This window comes from Salvelinus fontinalis, chromosome 16 (assembly GCF_029448725.1).
Source record: "Salvelinus fontinalis isolate EN_2023a chromosome 16, ASM2944872v1, whole genome shotgun sequence".
Lineage (NCBI taxonomy): Eukaryota > Metazoa > Chordata > Actinopteri > Salmoniformes > Salmonidae > Salvelinus > Salvelinus fontinalis.
The window spans coordinates 37,727,376-37,752,160 of NC_074680.1; the positions used below are offsets into that span (position 1 = coordinate 37,727,376).

The 24,785-nt window shown below is 47.1% G+C and overlaps 1 protein-coding gene across 6 annotated transcripts in view; it reads right to left on the bottom strand.

Moving 5' to 3' along the window:
* Positions 1–24,785, bottom strand: part of LOC129813118 (alpha-(1,6)-fucosyltransferase-like) — a 182,028-nt gene that overhangs the window by 93,446 nt on the left and 63,797 nt on the right. The gene's annotated exons all lie outside the window — the stretch shown is intronic.

The window sequence follows — 24,785 nt, forward strand, 5'->3', positions numbered from 1 at the left end:
CAATCCTAATTATCCTGGCTTCTGAGACCATAACGTTGTACAGGCAACCAATCCGACCTCAGGATAGAAAGCAGATCACAGGAGGCTGCTGAGGGGGGGACAGCTCATAATAATGGAACAGAGCAAATGGAATGGCATCAAACACATGGAAACCATGAGTCTGATGTATCTGATACCATTCCACTTGTTCCGCTCCATTACCACAAGCCTGTTAGTGGTACTTAAGGTGAGCCCAACCTCCTGTGAAACAGATAGATAACCAATCGACCCGTGGACTTCCCTGAGAAATGCAACAATCAACGCATCGCTTAAATGTACACTCAGGGTAATGAATTGGTTTCATCACTACCTCTAGATTAGAGGCAGGTATCTAAATTGAAAGTGTTTCTTAGTGTAGGAAAAGGTTTACAGCTGTAGGATCTTAATTTGGTCAGTTTAGTTGCTGAGAATTTTCCTGTACCGCAGGAGTTTTAAAAAGGCTTCTACTGTTTGTAATTTCCACTTCGAAATGTCAGACTTGATTTTCTCTAACAAAAAATATATCAACCACTACAAAAATATCCATTCATTATAATACACACAATAATTCACATTTCCTGTTGCTGCAGGATTATTGTCCTGCTGTAGCAAACTGGCTCAAATTAAGATCCTACATTTGTAGTCTGAATTTTGGAAATCCATCCTAGACGTATAGCAGCATAGATAGGCTTCTCCACTAAGGGCACCCCTAGTCTTTTCTCCCAGCCTCTCTATATCCATGTATTTCTACAGGCCAACGTTCTGAGACATGCTGCCAGGTCTACCACTCACTAGTCCTACTGTAGCCACAATAGACCTTTCTATTAGCTCACTAATCCACATCAAAGAAACTAAGCCTGTCCGTGTGTGTGTGTGTGTGTGTGTGTGTGTGTGTGTGTGTGTGTGTGTGTGTGTGTGTGTGTGTGTGTGTGTGTGTGTGTACGATAGCAGGCTATTACAGCTGTGGGCTATTCATTAATTATCCTACAGTTAGGCTATACTGAGGTTACGTCTGTTTGCTTTATTATACAATACACTCTACTGTACTGTATAAATCAAATATCCTAGTTGAACATTGATTGATTGTGTTGTTTTGCAGTCAATAAAGGGCTTACGCTTACCAAGCTACTGTTGTGTGTGAGGCATGTGGGATTACTTCCTTTATAGTGTGATTCACCAGCCAACAACGTTGTCATCAAACAGTGTGGTACTACTTTAATATTTGAGAAAGTCAGAATAGGAAGTCCAAGTCATACTGGAATCAGAACATTGCGACAAATCCTCAGTAACTCTGGGGGGAGGGGCCTGGGGGGATTGCCTCTACTCTCATTGGTCATCAGTGACAGGAAATGAGGCCAAAGGTGAGGGCATGGATCAGGTGACCCAGCTCCAGAGGCACAGCTGGGATGGCCTTTCTGACAGTGACTGCAGCTGGGGACTGGCACCTCATCTAACAGAGTGTGTGTGTGTGTGTGTGTGTGTGTGTGGAATATATGGGCCAAGTATCATACATGCAGTGTATTCTATTCTCAGAGCCCAGGACTGTGCTGGTTATGCTGCTCTCTCTAACACACACACACACACACACACACACACACACACACACACACACACACACACACACACACACACACACACACACACACACACACACACACACACACACACACACACACACACACACACACACACACACACACACACCCCTCTCCTCTCCTCTCTTTGGAGAGACAGGCACAGATGGGTGTTTCTGGATGGATGATCCTCCTGGAGGGGTCAAAAGCTGCAGGGAGGGAAATGTTGGCAGGGCTGGCTGTGTGTGTGCGTGTTTGTTTGTGCCACCTCACCTCTGCTCTCACCCAACTCTTATCTGCCTCCTCTCTCTCCCCAACCTCACCTTTCTCTCCCTAAACTCTTATCTGCCTCCTCTCTCTCCCCAACCTCACCTTTCTCTCCCTAAACTCTTCTCTGCATCCTCTCTCTCCCACCTCACCTCTCTCTCCCCCACCTCACCTCTTCTCTCCCCCACCTCACCTCTTCTCTCCCCCACCTCACCTCTTCTCTCCCCCACCTCGCCTCTTCTCTCCCCCACCTCTCTCTCTCCCACCTCACCTCTTCTCTCCCCCACCTCACCTCTTCTCTCCCCCACCTCACCTCTTCTCTCCCCCACCTCACCTCTTCTCTCCCCCACCTCACCTCTCTCTCCCCCATCTCTTCTCTGCCTCCTCTCTTTCCCCCACCTCACCTCTCTCTCCCCCACCTCACCTCTTCTCTCCCCCACCTCACCTCCTCTCTTTCCCCCACCTCACCTCTCTCTCCCCCACCTCTTCTCTGCATCCTCTCTGTCCCCCACCTCATCTCTCTCTCCCCCACCTCTTCTCTGCCTCCTCTCTCCCCCACCTCACCTCTGCCTCCTCTCTCTCCCCACCACTTCACCTCTGCTCTCCACCACCTCTTCTCTGCCTCCTCTCTCCTCTCTTGGCTGTATCACAACTGGCCGTGATTAGGAGTCCCATAGGGCGGCGCACATTTGGCCCAGCGTCGTCCGGGTTTGGCCAGTGTAGGCCGTCATTGTAAATAAGAATATGTTCTTAACTGACTTGCCTAGTTAAATAAAAGTTAAATAAAAAGTAAAATGATAGAGAAAGAGAGGGTTGGATAGAGGGAGGAGGGAGAGGATAGAGGGAGGATAGAGGGAGGAGGGGGAGGATAGAGGGAGAGGATAGAGGGAGAGAGAGAGGAGAGGGGGAGGATAGAGGGAGAGGATAGAAGGAGAGAGGGAGGATAGAGGGGGAGGATAGAGGGATAGGATAGAAGGAGAGAGTGAGGATAGAAGGATAGAGGGAGGAGGGAGAGGATAGAGGGGGAGAGAGAGAGGATAGAGAAAGAGAGTGAGGATAGAGGGAGGAGGGGGAGGATATAGGGAGAGGATAGAAGGAGAGAGGGAGGATAGAGGGAGAAGATAGGAGGATAGAGGGAGAGGATAGAAGGAGAGAGGGAGGATAGAGGGAGGAGGGGGAGGATAGAGGGAGAGAATAGAAGAAGAGAGGGAGGATAGAGGGAGGAGGGGGAGGATAGAGAGAGAGGGAGGATAGAGGGAGAAGATAGAAAGGGAGGATAGAGGGAGAGGATAGAGGGAGAGGGGATAGAGAGAGGATAGAGAAAGAGAGTGAGGATAGAGGGAGGAGGGGGAGGATATAGGGAGAGGATAGAAGGAGAGAGGGAGGATAGAGGGAGAAGATAGGAGGATAGAGGGAGAAGATAGAAGGAGAGAGGGAGGATAGAGGGAGGAGGGGGAGGATAGAGGGAGAGAATAGAAGAAGAGAGGGAGGATAGAGGGAGGAGGGGGAGGATAGAGAGAGAGAGGGAGGATAGAGGGAGAAGATAGAAGGAGAAAGGGAGGATAGAGGGAGGAGGGGAGGACAGAGGGAGAGGAGAGAGGGAGGATAGAGGGAGGAGGGGGAGGATAGAGGGATAGGATAGAAGGAGAGAGTGAGGATAGAAGGATAGAGGGAGGATAGAGGGAGGAGGGAGAGGATAGAGGGAGAGGGGAGAGAGAGAGGATAGAGAAAGAGAGTGAGGATGGAGGGGGAGGATATAGAGAGAGGATAGAAGGAGAGAGGAAGGATAGAGGGAGAAGATAGGAGGATAGAGGGAGAGGATAGAAGGAGAGAGGGAGGATAGAGGGAGGAGGGGGAGGATAGAGGGAGAGAATAGAAGAAGAGAGGGAGGATAGAGGGAGGAGGGGGAGGATAGAGAGAGAGGGAGGATAGAGGGAGAGATAGAAAGGGAGGATAGAGGGAGAGGATAAAGGGAGAGGGGATAGAGAGAGGATAGAGAAAGAGAGTGAGGATAGAGGGAGGAGGGGGAGGATATAGGGAGAGGATAGAAGGAGAGAGGGAGGATAGAGGGAGAAGATAGGAGGATAGAGGGAGAAGATAGAAGGAGAGAGGGAGGATAGAGGGAGGAGGGGGAGGATAGAGGGAGAGAATAGAAGAAGAGAGGGAGGATAGAGGGAGGAGGGGGAGGATAGAGAGAGAGAGGGAGGATAGAGGGAGAAGATAGAAGGAGAAAGGGAGGATAGAGGGAGGAGGGGAGGACAGAGGGAGAGGAGAGAGGGAGGATAGAGGGAGGAGGGGGAGGATAGAGGGATAGGATAGAAGGAGAGAGTGAGGATAGAAGGATAGAGGGAGGATAGAGGGAGGAGGGAGAGGATAGAGGGAGAGGGGAGAGAGAGAGGATAGAGAAAGAGAGTGTGGATGGAGGGGAGGATATAGAGAGAGGATAGAAGGAGAGAGGGAGGATAGAGGGAGAAGATAGGAGGATAGAGGGAGAGGATAGAAGGAGAGAGGGAGGATAGAGGGAGGAGGGGGAGGATAGAGGGAGAGGATAGAAGGAGATAGGGAGGATAGAGGGAGGAGGGGGAGGATAGAGGGAGAGAATAGAAGAAGAGAGGGAGGATAGAGGGAGGAGGGGGAGGATAGAAGGAGAGAGGGAGGATAGAGGGAGAAGATAGAAGGAGAAAGGGAGGATAGAGGGAGAGGGGAGAGAGAGAGGATAGAGAAAGAGAGTGAGGATAGAGGGAGGAGGGGGAGGATATAGGAGAGAGGGAGGATAGAGGGAGAAGATAGGAGGATAGAGGGAGAAGATAGAAGGAGAGAGGGAGGATAGAGGGAGGAGGGGGAGGATAGAGGGAGAGAATAGAAGAAGAGAGGGAGGATAGAGGGAGGAGGGGGAGGATAGAGAGAGAGGGAGGATAGAGGGAGAAGATAGAAGGAGAAGGGGAGGATAGAGGGAGGAGGGGAGGACAGAGGGAGAGGATAGAGGGAGAGAGGGAGGATAGAGGGAGGAGGGGGAGGATAGAAGGAGAGAGGGAGGATAGAGGGAGGAGGGGGAGGATAGAGGGATAGGATAGAGGGAGAGAGGGAGGAGGGGGAGGATAGAGGGAGAGGATAGAGGGAGAGTGGGAGGATAGAGGAGGAGGGGGAGGATAGAGGGAGAGGATAGAGGGAGAGAGGGAGGATAGAGGGAGGAGGGGGAGGATAGAGGGAGAGGATAGAAGGAGAGAGGGAGGATAGAGGGAGGAGGGTGAGGATAGAGAGAGAGAGGGAGGATAGAGGGAGAAGATAGAAGGAGAAAGGGAGGATAGAGGGAGGAGGGGAGGACAGAGGGAGAGGATAGAGGGAGAGAGGGAGGAGCGGGAGGATAGAAGGAGAGAGGGAGGATAGAGGGAGGAGGGGGAGGATAGAGGGATAGGATAGAGGGAGAGAGGGAGGATAGAGGGAGGAGGGGGAGGATAGAGGGAGAGGATAGAGGGAGGATAGAGGGAGAGGATAGAAGGAGAGAGGGAGGATAGAGGGAGGGTAGAGGGAGAGAGGGAGGATAGAGTGAAAAGATAGAGGGAGAGAGGGAGAGGGAGGATAGAGGGAGGAGGGCGAGGACAGAGGGAGAGGATAGAGGGAGTATAGAGGGAGAGGGAGGATAGAAGGAGAGGATAGAAGGAGGAGGGAGAGGATAGAGGGAGAGGATAGAAGGAGAGAGGGAGGATAGAGGGAGGATGTAGAGGATAGAGGGAGAGGATAGAGGGAGAGGGGGAGGATAGAGGGAGAGGATAGAGGGAGAGAGGGAGGATAGAGGGAGAAGATAGAGCAGGCCTGGGTTGTTGTCTTAGCTCTCCTGATCAACACCTGTGATTGATATTTGCCTCTAATGTCAATATGCCTTGTCTACTGCTGTCTTGGCTAGTTTTCATTGCGTTATTTCACTGTAGAGCCCTCAGTCCCGCCTTAGATAGCTCTTTCATCCCACCCCACACACATGCAGAGACCTCACCTATTATGCCTTGAATCTATTTTACCACAACATACTAGACGACCAGTTCGTATAGCCCTTAGCCGTACCCTTATCCTACTCTTCCTCCTCTGTTCCTCTGGTGATGTAGATGTTAACCCAGGCCCTGTAGCCACCAGTTCCACTCCTATTCCCCAGGCGCTATCATTTGTTGACTTCTGTAACCGTAAAAGCCTTGGTTTGATGCATGTTAACATCAGAAGCCTCCTCCCTAAGTTCGTTTTTTGCACTGCTTTAGCACACTCCGCCAACCCTGATGTCCTAGCCATGTCTGAATCCTGGCTTAGAAAGGCCACTAAAAATTATGACATTTCCATCCCCAACTACAACATTTCCCACCAAGATAGAACTACCAAAGGGGGTGGAGTTGCAATCTACTGCAGAGACAGCCTGCAGAGTTCTGTCATACTATCCAGGTCTGTGGCCAAACAGTTCGAGCTTCTACTTTTAAAAATCCACCTTTCCAGAAATAGGTCTCTCACTGTTGCCGCTTGTTACAGACCCCCTTCAGCTCCCAGCTGTGCCCTGGACCCCATATGTGAATTGATTGCCCCCCATCTATCTTCAGAGTTTGTACTGCTAGGTGACCTAAACTGGGACATGCTTAACACCCCGGTCATCCTACAATCTAAGCTTGATGCCCTCAATCTCCCCCAAATTATCATGGAACCTACCAGGTACAACCCCAAAGCCGTAAACACGGGCACCCTCATAGATATCATCCTGACCAACGTGCCCTCTAAATACACCTCTGCTGTCTTCAACCAGGATCTCAGCGATCACTGCCTCATTGCCTGCGTCTGTAATGGGTCCGCGGTCAAACGACCACCCCTCATTTTTATTTTATTTATTTATTTAACCTTTATTTAACCAGGAACGGCTCATTGAGATTTAAAATCTCTTTTTCAAGAGCGACCTGGCCAAGATAGGCAGCACCAAGTCATGACAAAAATTACAGACAAACAACATGAAAAAATACAAGTAATCTAGTAAAAACCATTGAATTCACAAGAGTATAACAAAAATCAAAAACAGCAAATTAAAAACATTGACAGGTCAGGGAATCAGTCTCAAGATCATTCATCAGTGATTTAAAAATACCAATCAGGACAAGTTCTTCCAGTTTAAAAGTATTTTGTAAGGTGTTCCAAGACGATGGCGCAGAGTACATCAAAGCCCTTTTACCAAATTCAGTTTGGACATTTGGAACAGTTAGCAGGATAAAGTCCAGCGAACGAAGAGAGTACCCACCACATTTCTGAACAATAAAAATGCCCAAATAAAAAGGTAGTAAACCTAAAATGGCTTTGTAAATAAAAGTATACCAGTGACTGAGCCTACGAGTGACTAGAGAATGCCAGCCAACCCTGGTATACAAAGTGCAGTGGTGCGGGTTTTGCAGTTTAAAATATATCTCAAAGTACCATGGGAAAGGGTGTCAATTGATCTCAAACACTGAGCAGAAGCGTTCATATATAAAATATCCCCATAGTTCTACATTTTTTAGTTCCCGTGGTTCTAGTAAAGGCATAAACTTAGCTGATACTAGCCTCCTTCTGGCTTCAAAAGAAAAACAGGCCTTATTCCTAAAATAAAATCCCAATTTCAGCCTAAATTTTTTTGTAAATTGTTGAATATGCAATTTAAAAGAGAGGCCGTCATCAATTAAAATTCCAAGATATTTATATGAGGTTACGACCTCAATCTCCTTGCCCTGACAGGTAGTAATAGGTGAAAGGTTCAGAGGTCTATTTCTTGCTTTAAAAAACACCATTAGTTTAGTTTTGTCAGTATTGAAGATAAGCTTCAATTGACACAAGGTATGTTGAACAGTATAAAAAGCAGTTTGCAAGTTCTGGAAAGCTTTTGTAAGAGACGAGGCACAACAGTAAATAACAGTATCATCAGCATAAAAATGAAGTTGCGCATTTTGGACATTTTTGTCTAAATAATTTATATAAATAGTGAATAAGAGAGGACCAAGTCCAGAGCCTTGGGGCACACCATTAAAGACAGACAATTTAACAGACATAAGCCCATCAAATTGAGTGCACTGAGTTCTATCAGTCAAACGCTCCCTAAAACACTTCAGCAAGCAGGCCTTTCTAATCGACCTGGCCCGGGTATCCTGGAAAGATATTGACCTCATTCTGTCAGTAGAGAATGCCTGGTTATTCTTTAAAAGTGCTTTCCTCACCATCTAAAACCGTTTGGGGATTGGGGCGCTGTTTAGACTATTTATGCTAATTTGGCTAATTTTTGAAACGGCTTCCCACAAAATCCTTGATCGTACAATATGCATATTATTATTATTATTGGATAGAAAACAGTCTATAGTTTCTATAGGAGTTGAAATTTTGTCTCTAAGTGGAACAGAGCCCATTCTACAGCAATTTCCCTGACATGGATTCAGATTTCAGAAATGTTGGCCACTGTTCTGAAGTCAGTTAAAACGGCACTGATAGTGCTATGACTGTACGGACACTTCTTACGTCTTCCCCTGGATGCCTTTACGTGATGACGATTCCAATGGGGTCGATTGCGCGTTCACAGGCCCTATAAATCAAAAAACCCTGTAGCTAGCAAGTCTTTTCTTGCTGCGTAACGCGCGTGGAGGACACCGACCCTCTCCTGTTCCAAGCGTTAGTTTAGCCTGTTATATTTCTCCGGTCATCTTTTCACTCGTTATAGGAGTTAAAAACATCATAAGGTAGTTAATTTAAAGCGTTTTATAGCAATTTATATCCGTTTAGTGCGATTTTGGGACATTTATTTCTTTAACGCTGTGAATAGGTGGGCACGCTTTCAGTTCATCCCGAACGCAGTTGGCATTTTCACATGGCAAGAGGACAGCTTTCCACCAAAAGACGATTCCTCCCAAGAAAGGATCCTTTGCCCAAGATACTGATGGAAGAACAGCTCAAGGTAGGACATTTTTATTATGATAAATCGTGTTTCTGTCGAAACATTTTAGTGGCTTAGGACGCCATGTTTTTTGACGTAGCTTCGCTTGGCGCAAACTGTATTGAAAAGTAAGGATAAATTAAAAAATGTAATAACGCAATTGTATTAAGAATTAAATTGTCTATCAATCCCTGTCCACCCTATATTTTTTAGTCACGTTTATGAGTATTTATGTTTAAGAGTAGATCACTGTCTAAGTGGCGCAAGGACTTTTTCTTTACCAGCTTGTCTACATTTCACATTGTCTAACCATGATTTTGGTGGCTAAATATAAACATTTTCGATCAAACTGTATATGCATGTTGTAATGTGATGTTACAGGAGTGTCATCGGAAGAATTCTGAGAAGGTTAGTGAAAAAATTAATATCTTTTGGCGATGTTGACTTTTATCGCTCACTTTGGCTAGAATCAATGCTGGGCTGCTAATTGCTATGTGCTAAGCTAATATAACGATTTATTGTGTTTTCGCTGTAAGACACTTAGAAAATCTGAAATATTGTCTGTATTCACAGGATCTGTGTCTTTCGATTCGTGTATGCTGTGTATTTTTACGAAATGTTTGATGATTAGTAAGTAGGTAAACACGTTGCTCTAAGTAGTTTTTCTATTCCATTTGTGACGGTGGGTGCAATTGTAACCAATGCCATCTACCTGAAATATGCACTTTTTTCTAACAAAACCTATCCCATACCATAAATATGTTATCAGACTGTCATCTGATGAGTTTTTTTGTTGGTTAGGGGCTATAAATATCTTAGTTTAGTCGAATTGGTGATGGCTACTGGTGTTGGTGGACAAATAAAAGATGGTGGATTATGCTAATGTGTTTTTAGGTAATAGATGTACATCTTTACATATTGTGTCTTCCCTGTAAAACATTTTAAAAATCGGACAAGTTGACTGGATTCACAAGATCTGTGTCTTTCATTAGCTGTATTGGACTTTAATGTGTGAAAGTTAAATATTTAAAAAAAATATTTTTTTTGAATTTCGCGGCACTGGTTTTTCAGTGGGGGGGGGGGGGGGTGTGCCGCTAGCGCCACGCTGATCCTAGACAGGTTAAATAAGCATGCCCCATTCAAAAAATGTAGAACCAGGAACAGATATAGCCCGTGGTTCACTCTAGATCTGACTGCCCTTGACCAGCACAAAAACATCCTGTGGCGTACTGCATTAGCCCCCATGATATGCATCTTTTCAGAGAAGTTAAGAACCAATATACACAGGCAGTTAGGAAAGCAAAAGTTGCTTTTTCAAACAGAAATTTGCATCCTGTAGCACACACTCCAAAAAGTTGTGGGACACTGTAAAGTCCATGGAGAATAAGAGCACCTCCCATCTGCCCACTGCACTGAGGCTAGGAAACACAGTCACCACCGATAAATATACTATACTCGAGAATTTCAATAAGCATTTTTCTAAGGCTGGACATGCTTTCCACATGGCTACCCCTACCCCGGTCAACAGCTCTTCACCCCCCACAGCAACTTGCCCAAGCCTCGCCCATTTTCCTTCACCCAAATCCAGATAGCTGATGTTCTGAAAGAGCTGCAAAATCTGGAACCCTACAAATCACCTGGCCTAGACAATCTGGACCCTCTCTTTCTAAAATGATCCGCCGCAATTGTTGCAACCCCTATTACTAGCCTGTTCAACATCTCTTTCGTATCGTCTGAGATCCCCAAAGATTGGAAAGCTGCTGCGGTCATCCACCTCTTCAAAGGGGGAGACACTCTAGACCCAAACTGTTACAGACCTATATCTATTCTACCCTGCCTTTCTAAGGTCTTCGAAAGCCAAGTCAACAAACAGATCACCGACCATTTCGAATCACCATCGTACCTTCTCCGCTATGCAATCTGGTTTCCGAGCTGGTCATGGGTGCACCTCAGCCACGCTCAAGGTCCTAAACGATATCATAACCACCATAGATAAAAGACAATACTGTGCAGCCGTCTTCATCGAACTGCCCAAGGCTTTTGACTCTGTCAATCACCGCATTCTTATCGGCAGACTCAACAGCCTTGGTTTCTCAAATGACTGCCTAGCCTGGTTCACCAACTACTTCTCAGATAGAGTTCAGTGTGTCAAATCGGAGGGCCTGTTGTCCGGACCTCTGGCAGTCTCTATGGGGGTGCCACAGGGTTCAACTCTCGGGACTGACTCTTTTCTCTGTATATATCAATGAAGTCGCTCTTGCAGTTGGTGATTCTCTGATCCACCTCTACGCAGACGACACCATTCTGTATACATCTGGCCCGTCTTTGGACACTGTGTTAACTAACCTCCAAACGAGCTTCAACGCCATTCAACTCTCCTTCCGTGGTCTCCAACTGCTCTTAAATGCAAGTAAAACTAAATGCATGCTCTTCAACCGATCGCTGCCCGCACCTGCCTGCTCGTCTAGCATCACTACTCTGGACGGTTTTGACTTAGAATATGTGGACAACTACAAATACCTAGGTGTCTGGTTAGACTGTAAACTCTCCTTCCAGACTCATATTAAGTATCTACAATCCAAAATGTAATCTCGAATCGGCTTCCTATTTCGCAACAAAGCATCCTTCACTCATGCTGCCAAACATACCTTCATAAAACTGACTATCCTACCGATCCTTGACTTTGGCGATGTAATTTACAAAATAGCCTCCAATGACTGGAATGAATAGCATGCAGAGAAATATAGGAATAGGTCTTCTGAGCAGAGGGCAAGTGCATCGAAAGAGTTGCTTTCTGTGTTGCAAAAGCAGCAAGGACTTTCACAAAACTGCATTTAGCAAACGACGGAATTGAGAGAGCTAGCTATGTACTGTCCCACAAAGTTGCTAAACATAGCAAGCCATTCGCTGATGGCGAATTCATAAAATAATGTTTAATTGACTCTGCTGCAATACCTTGCCCCGACAAGAAAGAGCTGTTTGAAAATGTTTCCATGTCAAGACGAACAGTGATACGGCATGTTGAGGACATCACAGAGAATATGGAACAACAGTTGAAAGACAAGGTAAAGGATTTCACCTATTTCTCCTTGGCCCTGGATGAGAGCAGTGACACGGTGCAGTTGTTGATATTCTTTACGAGGCATAACCCCAGACTTTGAAATTACAGAGGAGCTTGCTTCAGTGCAGTCAATGAAGAGCACAACCACAGGGAATATTTATTGGATGAGGTTAACAAGTGTGGCAAAGCTGGGACTGAGTTTTGAAAAGTTATCCAGTGTGACCACTGATGGGTGCCCAAACTTGACAGGAAAAAATGTTGGCTTTTTGAAAAGGATAGATCAAGTTGCTGAACCCAAATCAGAAAAGTATTTTCCTGCATTGCATTATTCATTAAGAGGTGCTCTGTAAATGTGTTCTAAAAATGAGCCATAATGCGGATACAGTAAACTTCATAAGAGCAAAATCTTTAAACCACAGGCAGTTTGTCTCACTGTTGGAAGGTGCAGATCCCCCTACCACACAAACGTGAGATGGCTGAGTTTGGGGAAGGGACATATCTCCCCTACCACACAAACGTGAGATGGCTGAGTTTGGGGAAGGTGCAGATCTCCCCTACCACACAAACGTGAGATGGCTGAGTTTGGGGAAGGTGCAGATCTCCCCTACCACACAAACGTGAGATGGCTGAGTTTGGGGAAGAGACAGATCTCCCCTACCACACAAACGTGAGATGGCTGAGTTTGGGGAAGGTGCAGATCTCCCCTACCACACAAACGTGAGATGGCTGAGTTTGGGGAAGAGACAGATCTCCCCTACCACACAAACGTGAGATGGCTGAGTTTGGGGAAGAGACATATCTCCCCTACCACACAAACGTGAGATGGCTGAGTTTGGGGAAGAGACAGATCTCCCCTACCACACAAACGTGAGATGGCTGAGGTTGGGGAAGAGACAGATCTCCCCTACCACACAAACGTGAGATGGCTGAGTTTGGGGAAGAGACATATTTCCCCTACCACACAAACGTGAGATGGCTGAGTTTGGGGAAGGTGCATATCTCCCCTACCACACAAACGTGAGATGGCTGAGTTTGGGGAAGAGACATATCTCCCCTACCACACAAACGTGAGATGGCTGAGTTTGGGGAAGAGACAGATCTCCCCTACCACACAAACGTGAGATGGCTGAGTTTGGGGAAGAGACAGATCTCCCCTACCACACAAACGTGAGATGGCTGAGTTTGGGGAAGAGACATATCTCCCCTACCACACAAACGTGAGATGGCTGAGTTTGGGGAAGGTGCAGATCTCCCCTACCACACAAACGTGAGATGGCTGAGTTTGGGGAAGGTGCAGATCTCCACTACCACACAAACGTGAGATGGCTGAGTTTGGGGAAGGTGCTTAAAAGTGGGTGGGACCTGAAGTCGGAGATTGCTGAGTTTTTGCAAATGAAAGGAAAATATGTGGATTTCCCTCAACTGCAAGATAAAGAATGGTTGGCTGATTTTGCCTTCACCGTGGACATCATGGCCCTCATGAATTAACTGAATTCCAAACTACAAGGGAAGGACCTGTTTGCACATCAGATGTACATCCTTGTCAAAGCCTTCAAGGGAAAATTACTCCTCCTGACCCGCCAAGTAGAAGCCAACAACCTCACCCACCTTCCGACACTACTAGTCTGGTCCCTATCAGATGATCAGCGGGAGAAGTAGACATCGCTGCTCAGTGCTTTGAATGGTGAGTTTTCTCATCGTTTTGAGGATTTCAAAGTGTTGGAAAATAACATGCTGTTGTTTTCCTCTCCTTTCACCTTCAATGTGGATAACGCTCCCACTGACCTGCAACTTGAACTTATCAATCTTCATGCTGATGCAGTGATTGGAGAACTATTCAAAACTTTGTCACTGATGAGGTTCATCTCTCGATAAACAAAACTCTCCAAAGATTAGGAGATGCTCAGAAGATGTTTGTACTGTTTGGGTCAACCTACATTCAGCAAAAAAAGAAGCGTCCTCTCACTGTCATCTGTGTTTATTTTCAGCAAACTTAACATGTGCAAATATTTGTATGAACATAACAAGATTCAACAACTGAGACATAAACTGAACAAGTTCCATAGACATGTGACGAACAGAAATGGAATAATGTGACCCTGAACAAAGGGGGGATCAAAATCAAAAGTAACAGTCGGTATCTGTCGTGGCCACCAGCTGCATTAGGTACTGCAGTGCATATCCTCCTCATGGACTGCACCAGATTGGCCAGTTCTTGCTGTGAGATGTTACCCCACTCTTCCACCAAGACACCTGCAAGTTCCCGGACATTTCTGGGGGGGATTTGGCCATAGCCCTCACCCTCCGATCCAACAGGTCCCAGACGTGCTCAATGGGATTGAGATCCGGGCTCTTCACTGGCCAATGCAGAACACTGACATTCCTGGCTTGCAGGAAATCACACACAGAACGAGCAGTATGGCTGGTGGCATTGTCATGCTGGAGGGTCATGTCAGGATGAGCCTGTCGGAAGGGTACCACATGAGGGAAGAGGATGTCTTCCCTGTAACGCACAGCGTTGAGATTGCCTGCAATGACATCAAGCTCAGTCCGATGATGATGTGACACACCGCCCCAGACCATGACGGACCCTCCACCTCCAAATCGATCCCGCTCCAGAGTACAGGCCTCGGTGTAACGCTCATTCCTTTTTCGATAAACGCAAATACGACCATCACCCCTGGTGAGACAAAACCACGACTCGTCAGTGAAGAGCACTTTTGCCAGTCCTGTCTGGTCCAGCGATGGTGGGTTTGTGCCCATAAGCAACGTCTTTGCCGGTAATGTCTGGTGAGGACCTGCCTTAAAACAGGCCTACAAGCCCCCGGTCCAGTCTCTCTCAGCCTATTGCGGACAGTCTGAGCACTGATGGAGGGATTGTGCGTTCCTGGTGTAACTCGGGCAGTTATTGTTGCCATCCTGTACCTGTCCCACAAGTGTGATGCTCGGGTGTACCGATCCTGTGCAGGTGTTGTTACACGTGGTCTGCCACTGCGAGGACGATCAGCTGTCCTCCCTGTCTCCCTGTAGCGCTGTCTTAGGTGTCTCACAGTACGGACATTGCAATTTATTGCCCTGGCCACATTTGCAGTCCTCATGCCTCCTTGCAGCATGCCTAAGGCACGTTCACACAGATGAGCAGGGACCCTGGGCATCTTTCTTTTGGTGTTTTTCAGAGTCAGTAGAAAGGCCTCTTTAGTGTCCTAAGTTTTCATAACTTTGACCTTAATTGCCTACCATCTGTAGGCTGTTAGTGTCTTAATGACCGTTCCACAGGTGCATGTTCATTAATTGTTTATGATTCATTGAACAAGCATGGGAAACAGTGTTCAAACCCTTTACAATGAAGATCTGTGAAGTGTTTTGGATTTTTACGAATTATCTTTGAAAGCCCCCTTTTTTTTATTTTCCAACTAAAATGACATACCCAAATCTAACTGCCTGTAGCTCAGGCCCTGAAGCAAGGATATGCATATTATTGGTACCATTTGAAAGGAAACACTTTGAAGTTTGTGGAAATGTGAATGTAGGAGGATATAACACAATAGATCTGATAGAAGGAAATACAAAGAAAAAAACAACATTTTTTTTGTATTTTCTTTCTACCACCATCTTTGAAATGCAACAGAAAAGGCCCAAATCTAGCCATCACCCTGCTTGTAATTCCGATGGTGTCCACAAGAGGGCAGCAGTGTATGTGCAAAGTTTCAGACTGAAGTATGAGCAAGCTACATGACATTTAGTGTGAAGTCACCCAGGTACATTTGGGCAAATCGTGAAAGAAACATTTACATTACATTTTTCTGCAGGAATATCGTCAAATCTGTATACTTGGACTTTGATTTTGCTTTTCCAGTATTAGTAGCCATATTATAAGTTGAACATTTGCAAAACACCCAGTTTTCATAATTTCATAACTCTCCATATTCTTGTAATTTTTGTCCAAAAAGAAAAGGCTTGCTGTCGCACAAGGTTAACAGCTACATTTTGTTACAGATACGGGGTTTCCGCATACTCCCGTAAAGCCCAGCTCATTGACCCCGATTGGTGCTTATTTGACAGTTACAGTCAATCAAGTGAAGACCGCCCGTGTCATCGGCGCGCCATGAAGGCATCGCTCTCTGACCAAACAAGGTGTCCTATAGGATATACTACACCCCTAATGATATAGTGAAGTCTGGTTATGTTCTAGGATCTCTGAGGAATAAATATGAATGTAATTTGACTGGTTGAAACAACGTTTAGGGTTAGATTTTCTCAGATTCCTTTCTTTGCAAATTGAACGAGTGGAAATACAAAATAGATTGTGCATGCTATATGGACCTTTTATGATATGAAAAAGGATTTTATCTAACAACTAACAAAACGACACTTCATGTTATCTCTGGGACCCTTTGGATGATAAATCAGAGCAAGATTTCAGAATGTAAGTGCACATTTCACCTTTAGGGATGAATTTATCAAACCTATCGCAGTGAAAAGAATGTTTTGTTAGGAGCTCTCCTCAAACAATAGCATGGCATTTTTTCTCAGTAATAGCTACTGTGAATTGGACAGTGTAGTTATATTAACAAGAATTTAAGCTTTCAGCCAATATAAGACCCTTATATGTACCGACATGTGTTGTTTCTCTAAAATCTACATGATTTACAACTGCCCCGTTGACGGGATAGGCGTCCCTTCTTAAACCCTTTACAATGAAGATCTGAGAAGTTATTTGGATTTTTATGAATTATCTTTGAAAGACAGGGTCCTGAAAAAAGGACGTTTCTTTTTTTGCTGAGTTTATGTAAGTAAACAGACATGTTCTGTGATGAAATATAAATCAAGTTAAGGCACAGATCATCTCTTACTGACTCTCACCTCGCAGCAATCCTGAGTATAGCGACGTCAGAAACGATACCTGACTTCACCGCTCTAGTCAATGCCCATCAGAGACACACTCCTCACACTGATTGAGAAGTTTTAATGTAATGTTGAGCACTCCTTCTTTCTTGTGGCTTTGTGCATACCCCTTAACAAGAGTTCTGTCCGTGGTGATGAATGCACAGTGTACTTTTCCCACCGTGTAGTTTATTGTTTACATGTTAAATAATGAAAATCCCTACCAAAAGGAGAACATGGATGGGGTTTATTTCTGTGCATGTTAAAAAAGTCAAATAAGTAGCATATCTGTACGTGATTTACAGTAGATCTGTCAACACAGTCATACACATGATGTATAATCCTGTAATATGATTATGGCCCGCGATGGCAAAAATATATCCTAATAATTGCTCAGACCTGGGATAGAGGGAGGAGAGAGGGAGAAAATAGAGGGAGGAGAGAGGGAGAAAATAGAGGGAGAGATGGAGGATAGAGGGAGGATAGAGGGAGAGGGGATAGAGAGAGGGGGGAGGAGGGATGTGTGTTTGAAGCAAAGGTTCTGTATTCCAGTTTGGAGAAGCGATCCCCTGTGGAACACGGGTGCCTGTCGATAGAGAGAGATTTACTTCTCCAGAAGGAGACGCATTTCAAGTCAGGGAGCATGTTGCTCAAAACAAAGAGGAAGAGTGTCACGGTAGAGAGAAAATAGTTCCCACACACAAAAACAACGTTTCATTACCAGTCAGACTAACTGACTACATTCTCTGAAAGTTACACTCACACCGCACACTAACTCCAGCACATATGTATCTAAGTCTGCACACATAAACAATGTATTTAACTAAGTCTGCACACATGAACAATGTATTTAACTAAGTCTGCACACATGAACAATGTATTTAACTAAGTCTGCACACATAAACAATGTATTTAGCTAAGTCTGCACACATAAACAATGTATTTAGCTAAGTCTGCACACATAAACAATGTATTTAACTAAGTCTGCACACATAAACAATGTATTTAACTAAGTCTGCACACATAAACAATGTATTTAGCTAAGTCTGCACACATAAACAATGTATTTAACTAAGTCTGCACACATAAACAATGTATTTAGCTAAGTCTGCACATGAACAATGTATTTAACTAAGTCTGCACATGAACAATGTATTTAACTAAGTCTGCACACATGAACAATGTATTTAACTAAGTCTGCACATGAACAATGTATTTAACTAAGTCTGCACATGAACAATGTATTTAACTAAGTCTGCACACATGAACAATGTATTTAACTAAGTCTGCACATGAACAATGTTTTTAACTAAGTCTGCACACATGAACAATGCATTTAGCTAAGTCTGCACACATGAACAATGCATTTAGCTAAGTCTGCACACATAAACAATGTATTTAACTAAGTCTGCACACATGAACAATGTTTTTAACTAAGTCTGCACACATGAACAATGCATTTAGCTAAGTCTGCACACATGAACAATGCATTTAGCTAAGTCTGCACACATAAACAATGCATTTAGCTAAGTCTGCACACATGAACAATGTATTTAGCTAAGTCTGCACACATAAACAATGCATTTAGCTAAGTCTGCACACATGAACAATGTATTTAACTAAGTCTGCACACATAAACAATGTATTTAACTAAGTCTGCACACATAAACAATGTATTTAGCTAAGTGCACACATGAACAATGTATTTAGCTAAGTGCACACATGAACAATGTATTTAGCTAAGTGCACACATGAACAATGTATTTAACTAAGTCTGCACATTAACAATGTATTTAACTAAGTCTGCACACATAAACAATGTATGTATCTAAGTCTGCACACATGAACAATGTATGTATCTAAGTCTGCACACATAAACAATGTATTTAACTAAGTCTGCACACATGAACAATGTATTTAGCTAAGTGCACACATGAACAATGTATTTAGCTAAGTCTGCACACATGAACAATGTATTTAGCTAAGTGCACACATGAACAATGTATTTAACTAAGTCTGCACACATAAACAATGTATTTAGCTAATTCTGCACACATGAACAATGTATTTAACTAAGTCTGCACACATAAACAATGTATTTAGCTAATTCTGCACACATAAACAATGTATTTAACTAAGTCTGCACACATAAACAATGTATTTAACTAAGTCTGCACACATGAACAATGTATTTAACTAAGTCTGCACACATAAACAATGTATTTAGCTAAGCCTACACACATAAACAATATATTTAGCTAAGTCTGCACACATAAACAATGTATTTAGCTAAGCGTACACACATAAATAAAGTATTTAGCTAATCCTACACACATAAACAATATATTTAGCTAAGCCTACACTCATAAACATTGCGCCTGTCTGCAAAATCCCCGTCTTTCACACTCACACACTTTCACTCCCAATCAACACTCTCTGTTGTCTTTCTCCCCAACCTCACCCCAACCAAACCCATACCCAAAACATCCCCAACCCAACCCGCCACACCCCCTGTGTCCCCTGAGGCCAGGAGGATGAGTACCATAGAAAGGAGAGCAGAGCTCTGTGTCCCCTGAGGCCAGGAGGATGAGTACCATAGAAAGGAGAGCAGAGCTCTGTGTCCCCTGAGGCCAGGAGGATGAGTACCACCAGAAAGGAGAACAGAGCTCTGTGTCCCCTGAGGCCAGGAGGATGAGTACCATAGAAAGGAGAACAGAGCTCTGTGTCCCCTGAGGCCAGCAGGATGAGTACCACCAGAAAGGAGAGCAGAGCTCTGTGTCCCCTGAGGCCAGGAGGATGATTACCACCAGAAAGGAGAACAGAGCTCTGTGTCCCCTGAGGCCAGGAGGATGAGTACCATAGAAAGGAGAGCAGAGCTCTGTGTCCCCTGAGGCCAGGAGGATGAGTACCACAAGAAAGGAGAGCAGAGCTCTGTGTCCCCTGAGGCCAGGAGGATGAGTACCATAGAAAGGAGAACAGAGCTCTGTGTCCCCTGAGGCCAGTAGGATGAGTACCACCAGAAAGGATAGCAGAGCTCTGTGTCCCCTGAGGCCAGGAGGATGAGTACCACCAGAAAAGAGAGCAGAGCTCTGTGTCCCCTGAGGCCAGGAGGATGAGTACCATAGAAAGGAGAGCAGAGCTCTGTGTCCCCTGAGGCCAGGAGGATGAGTACCACCAGAAAGGAGAACAGAGCTCTGTGTCCCCTGAGGCCAGGAGGATGATTACCATAGAAAGGAGAGCAGAGCTCTGTGTCCCCTGAGGCCAGGAGGATGATTACCATAGAAAGGAGAGCAGAGCTCTGTGTCCCCTGAGGCCAGGAGGATGAGTACCACCAGAAAGGAGAACAGAGCTCTGTGTCCCCTGAGGCCAGGAGGATGAGTACCATAGAAAGGAGAACAGAGCTCTGTGTCCCCTGAGGCCAGCAGGATGAGTACCACCAGAAAGGAGAGCAGAGCTCTGTGTCCCCTGAGGCCAGGAGGATGATTACCACCAGAAAGGAGAACAGAGCTCTGTGTCCCCTGAGGCCAGGAGGATGAGTACCATAGAAAGGAGAGCAGAGCTCTGTGTCCCCTGAGGCCAGGAGGATGAGTACCACCAGAAAGGAGAGCAGAGCTCTGTGTCCCCTGAGGCCAGGAGGATGATTACCATAGAAAGGAGAACAGAGCTCTGTGTCGCCGGAGGCCAGTAGGATGAGTACCACCAGAAAGGAGAGCAGAGCTCTGTGTCCCCTGAGGTCAGGAGGATGATTACCACCAGAAAGGAGAGCAGAGCTCTGTGTCCCCTGAGGCCTGGAGGATGATTACCACCAGAAAGGAGAGCAGAGCCCTGTGTCCCCTGAGGCCAGGAGGATGAGTACCACCAGAAAGGAGAGCAGAGCTCTGTGTCCCCTGAGGCCAGGAGGATGAGTACCACCAGAAAGGAGAGCAGAGCTCTGTGTCCCCTGAGGCCAGGAGGATGAGTACCACCAGAAAGGAGAGCAGAGCTCTGTGTCCCCTGAGGCCAGGAGGATGAGTACCACCAGAAAGGAGAGCAGAGCTCTGTGTCCCCTGAGGCCAGGAGGATGAGTACCATAGAAAGGAGAGCAGAGCTCTGTGTCACCTGAGGCCAGGAGGATGATACCACCAGAAAGGAGAGCAGAGCTCTGTTTCCCCTGAGGCCAGGAGGATGATTACCATAGAAAGGAGAACAGAGCTCTGTGTCCCCTGAGGCCAGGAGGATGAGTAGCACCAGAAAGGAGAGCAGAGCTCTGTGTCCCCTGAGGCCAGGAGGATGATTACCATAGAAAGGAGAGCAGAGCTCTGTGTCCCCTGAGGCCAGGAGGATGAGTACCACCAGAAAGGAGAACAGAGCTCTGTGTCACCTGAGGCCAGGAGGATGAGTACCACCAGAAAGGAGAACAGAGCTCTGTGTCCCCTGAGGCCAGGAGGATGATTACCACCAGAAAGGAGAGCAGAGCTCTGTGTCCCCTGAGGCCAGGAGGATGAGTACCACCAGAAAGGAGAGCAGAGCTCTGTGTCACCTGAGGCCAGGAGGGTGATTACCATAGAAAGGAGAGCAGAGCTCTGTGTCACCTGAGGCCAGGAGGATGATTACCATAGAAAGGAGAGCAGAGCTCTGTGTCCCCTGAGGCCAGGAGGATGAGTACCACCAGAAAGGAGAGCAGAGCTCTGTGTCACCTGAGGCCAGGAGGATGAGTACCACCAGAAAGGAGAGCAGAGCTCTGTGTCACCTGAGGCCAGGAGGATGATTACCACCAGAAAGGAGAACAGAGCTCTGTGTCCCCTGAGGCCAGGAGGATGAGTACCACCAGAAAGGAGAGCAGAGCTCTGTGTCCCCTGAGGCCAGGAGGATGAGTACCACCAGAAAGGAGAGCAGAGCTCTGTGTCCCCTGAGGCCAGGAGGATGATTACCATAGAAAGGAGAACAGAGCTCTGTGTCCCCTGAGGCCAGGAGGATGATTACCATAGAAAGGAGAGCAGAGCTCTGTGTCCCCTGAGGCCAGCAGGATGATTACCATAGAAAGGAGAACAGAGCTCTGTGTCCCCTGAGGCCAGGAGGATGAGTACCATAGAAAGGAGAACAGAGCTATGTGTCCCCTGAGGCCAGGAGGATGAGTACCATAGAAAGGAGAGCAGAGCTCTGTGTCCCCTGAGGCCAGCAGGATGATTACCATAGAAAGGAGAACAGAGCTCTGTGTCCCCTGAGGCCAGGAGGATGAGTACCACCAGAAAGGAGAGCAGAGCTCTGTGTCCCCTGAGGCCAGGAGGATGAGTACCACCAGAAAGGAGAGCAGAGCTCTGTGTCCCCTGAGGCCAGGAGGATGATTACCATAGAAAGGAGAACAGAGCTCTGTGTCCCCTGAGGCCAGTAGGATGAGTACCACCAGAAAGGAGAGCAGAGCTCTGTGTCACCTGAGGCCAGGAGGATGAGTACCACCAGAAAGGAGAGCAGAGCTCTGTGTCCCCTGAGGCCAGGAGGATGAGTACCACCAGAAAGGAGAGCAGAGCTCTGTGTCCCCTGAGGCCAGGAGGATGAGTACCACCAGAAAGGAGAACAGAGCTCTGTGTCCCCTGAGGCCAGCAGGATGATTACCATAGAAAGGAGAACAGAGCTCTGTGTCCCCTGAGGCCAGGAGGATGAGTACCACCAGAAAGGAGAGCAGAGCTCTGTGTGCCCTGAGGCCAGGAGGATGAGTACCACCAGAAAGGAGAGCAGAGCTCTGTGTCCCCTGAGGCCAGGAGGATGAGTACCACCAGAAAGGAGAGCAGAGCTCTGTGTCCCCTGAGGCCAGGAGGATGATTACCACCAGAAAGGAGAGCAGAGCTCTGTGTCCCCTGAGGCCAGGAGGATGATTACCATAGAAAGGAGAGCAGAGCTCTGTGTCCCCTGAGGCCAGGAGGATGATTACCATAGAAAGGAGAGCAGAGCTCTGTGTCCCCTGAGGCCAGGAGGATGAGTACCACCAGAAAGGAGAGCAGAGCTCTGTGTCCCCTGAGGCCAGGAGGATGATTACCATAGAAAGGAGAGCAGAGCTCTGTGTCCCCTGAGGCCAGGAGGATGATTACCATAGAAAGGAGAGCAGAGCTCTGTGTCCCCTGAGGCCAGGAGGATGAGTACCACCAGAAAGGAGAGCAGAGCTCTGTGTCCCCTGAGGCCAGGAGGATGAGTACCACCAGAAAGGAGAGCAGAGCTCTGTGTCCCCTGAGGCCAGGAGGATGATTACCACCAGAAAGGAGAGCAGAGCTATGTGTCCCCTGAGGCCAGGAGGATGATTACCATAGAAAGGAGAGCAGAGCCCTGTGTCCCCTGAGGCCAGGAGGATGATTACCACCAGAAAGGAGAGCAGAGCTCTGTGTCCCCTGAGGCCAGGAGGATGAGTACCACCAGAAAGGAGAGCAGAGCTCTGTGTCCCCTGAGGCCAGCAGGATGATTACCATAGAAAGGAGAACAGAGCTCTGTGTCCCCTGAGGCCAGGAGGATGAGTACCACCAGAAAGGAGAGCAGAGCTCTGTGTCCCCTGAGGCCAGGAGGATGATTACCATAGAAAGGAGAACAGAGCTCTGTGTCCCCTGAGGCCAGGAGGATGAGTACCACCAGAAAGGAGAACAGAGATCTGTGTCCCCTGAGGCCAGGAGGATGAGTACCACCAGAAAGGAGAGCAGAGCTCTGTGTCCCCTGAGGCCAGGAGGATGATTACCATAGAAAGGAGAGCAGAGCTCTGTGTCCCCTGAGGCCAGCAGGATGATTACCATAGAAAGGAGAACAGAGCTCTGTGTCCCCTGAGGCCAGGAGGATGATTACCATAGAAAGGAGAGCAGAGCTCTGTGTCCCCTGAGGCCAGCAGGATGATTACCATAGAAAGGAGAACAGAGCTCTGTGTCCCCTGAGGCCAGGAGGATGAGTACCATAGAAAGGAGAACAGAGCTCTGTGTCCCCTGAGGCCAGGAGGATGAGTACCATAGAAAGGAGAGCAGAGCTCTGTGTCCCCTGAGGCCAGCAGGATGATTACCATAGAAAGAAGAACAGAGCTCTGTGTCCCCTGAGGCCAGGAGGATGAGTACCACCAGAAAGGAGAGCAGAGCCCTGTGTCCCCTGAGGCCAGGAGGATGAGTACCACCAGAAAGGAGAGCAGAGCTCTGTGTCCCCTGAGGCCAGGAGGATGAGTACCACCAGAAAGGAGAGCAGAGCTCTGTGTCCCCTGAGGCCAGGAGGATGAGTACCACCAGAAAGGAGAGCAGAGCTCTGTGACCCCTGAGGCCAGCAGGATGATTACCACCAGAAAGTAAAGCAGAGCTCTGTGTCCCCTGAGGCCAGGAGGATGATTACCACCAGAAAGGAGAGCAGAGCTCTGTGTCCCCTGAGGCCAGGAGGATGAGTACCACCAGAAAGGAGAGCAGAGCTCTGTGTCCCCTGAGGCCAGGAGGATGAGTACCACCAGAAAGGAGAGCAGAGCTCTGTGTCCCCTGAGGCCAGGAGGATGAGTACCACCAGAAAGGAGAGCAGAGCTCTGTGACCCCTGAGGCCAGCAGGATGATTACCACCAGAAAGTAAAGCAGAGCTCTGTGTCCCCTGAGGCCAGGAGGATGATTACCACCAGAAAGGAGAGCAGAGCTCTGTGTCCCCTGAGGCCAGGAGGATGAGTACCACCAGAAAGGAGAGCAGAGCTCTGTGTCACCTGAGGCCAGGAAGATGAGTACCACCAGAAAGGAGAGCAGAGCTCTGTGTCCCCTGAGGCCAGGAGGATGATTACCATAGAAAGGAGAGCAGAGCCCTGTGTCCCCTGAGGCCAGGAGGATGATTACCACCAGAAAGGAGAGCAGAGCTCTGTGTCCCCTGAGGCCAGGAGGATGAGTACCACCAGAAAGGAGAGCAGAGCTCTGTGTCCCCTGAGGCCAGCAGGATGATTACCATAGAAAGGAGAACAGAGCTCTGTGTCCCCTGAGGCCAGGAGGATGAGTACCACCAGAAAGGAGAGCAGAGCTCTGTGTCCCCTGAGGCCAGGAGGATGATTACCATAGAAAGGAGAACAGAGCTCTGTGTCCCCTGAGGCCAGGAGGATGAGTACCAC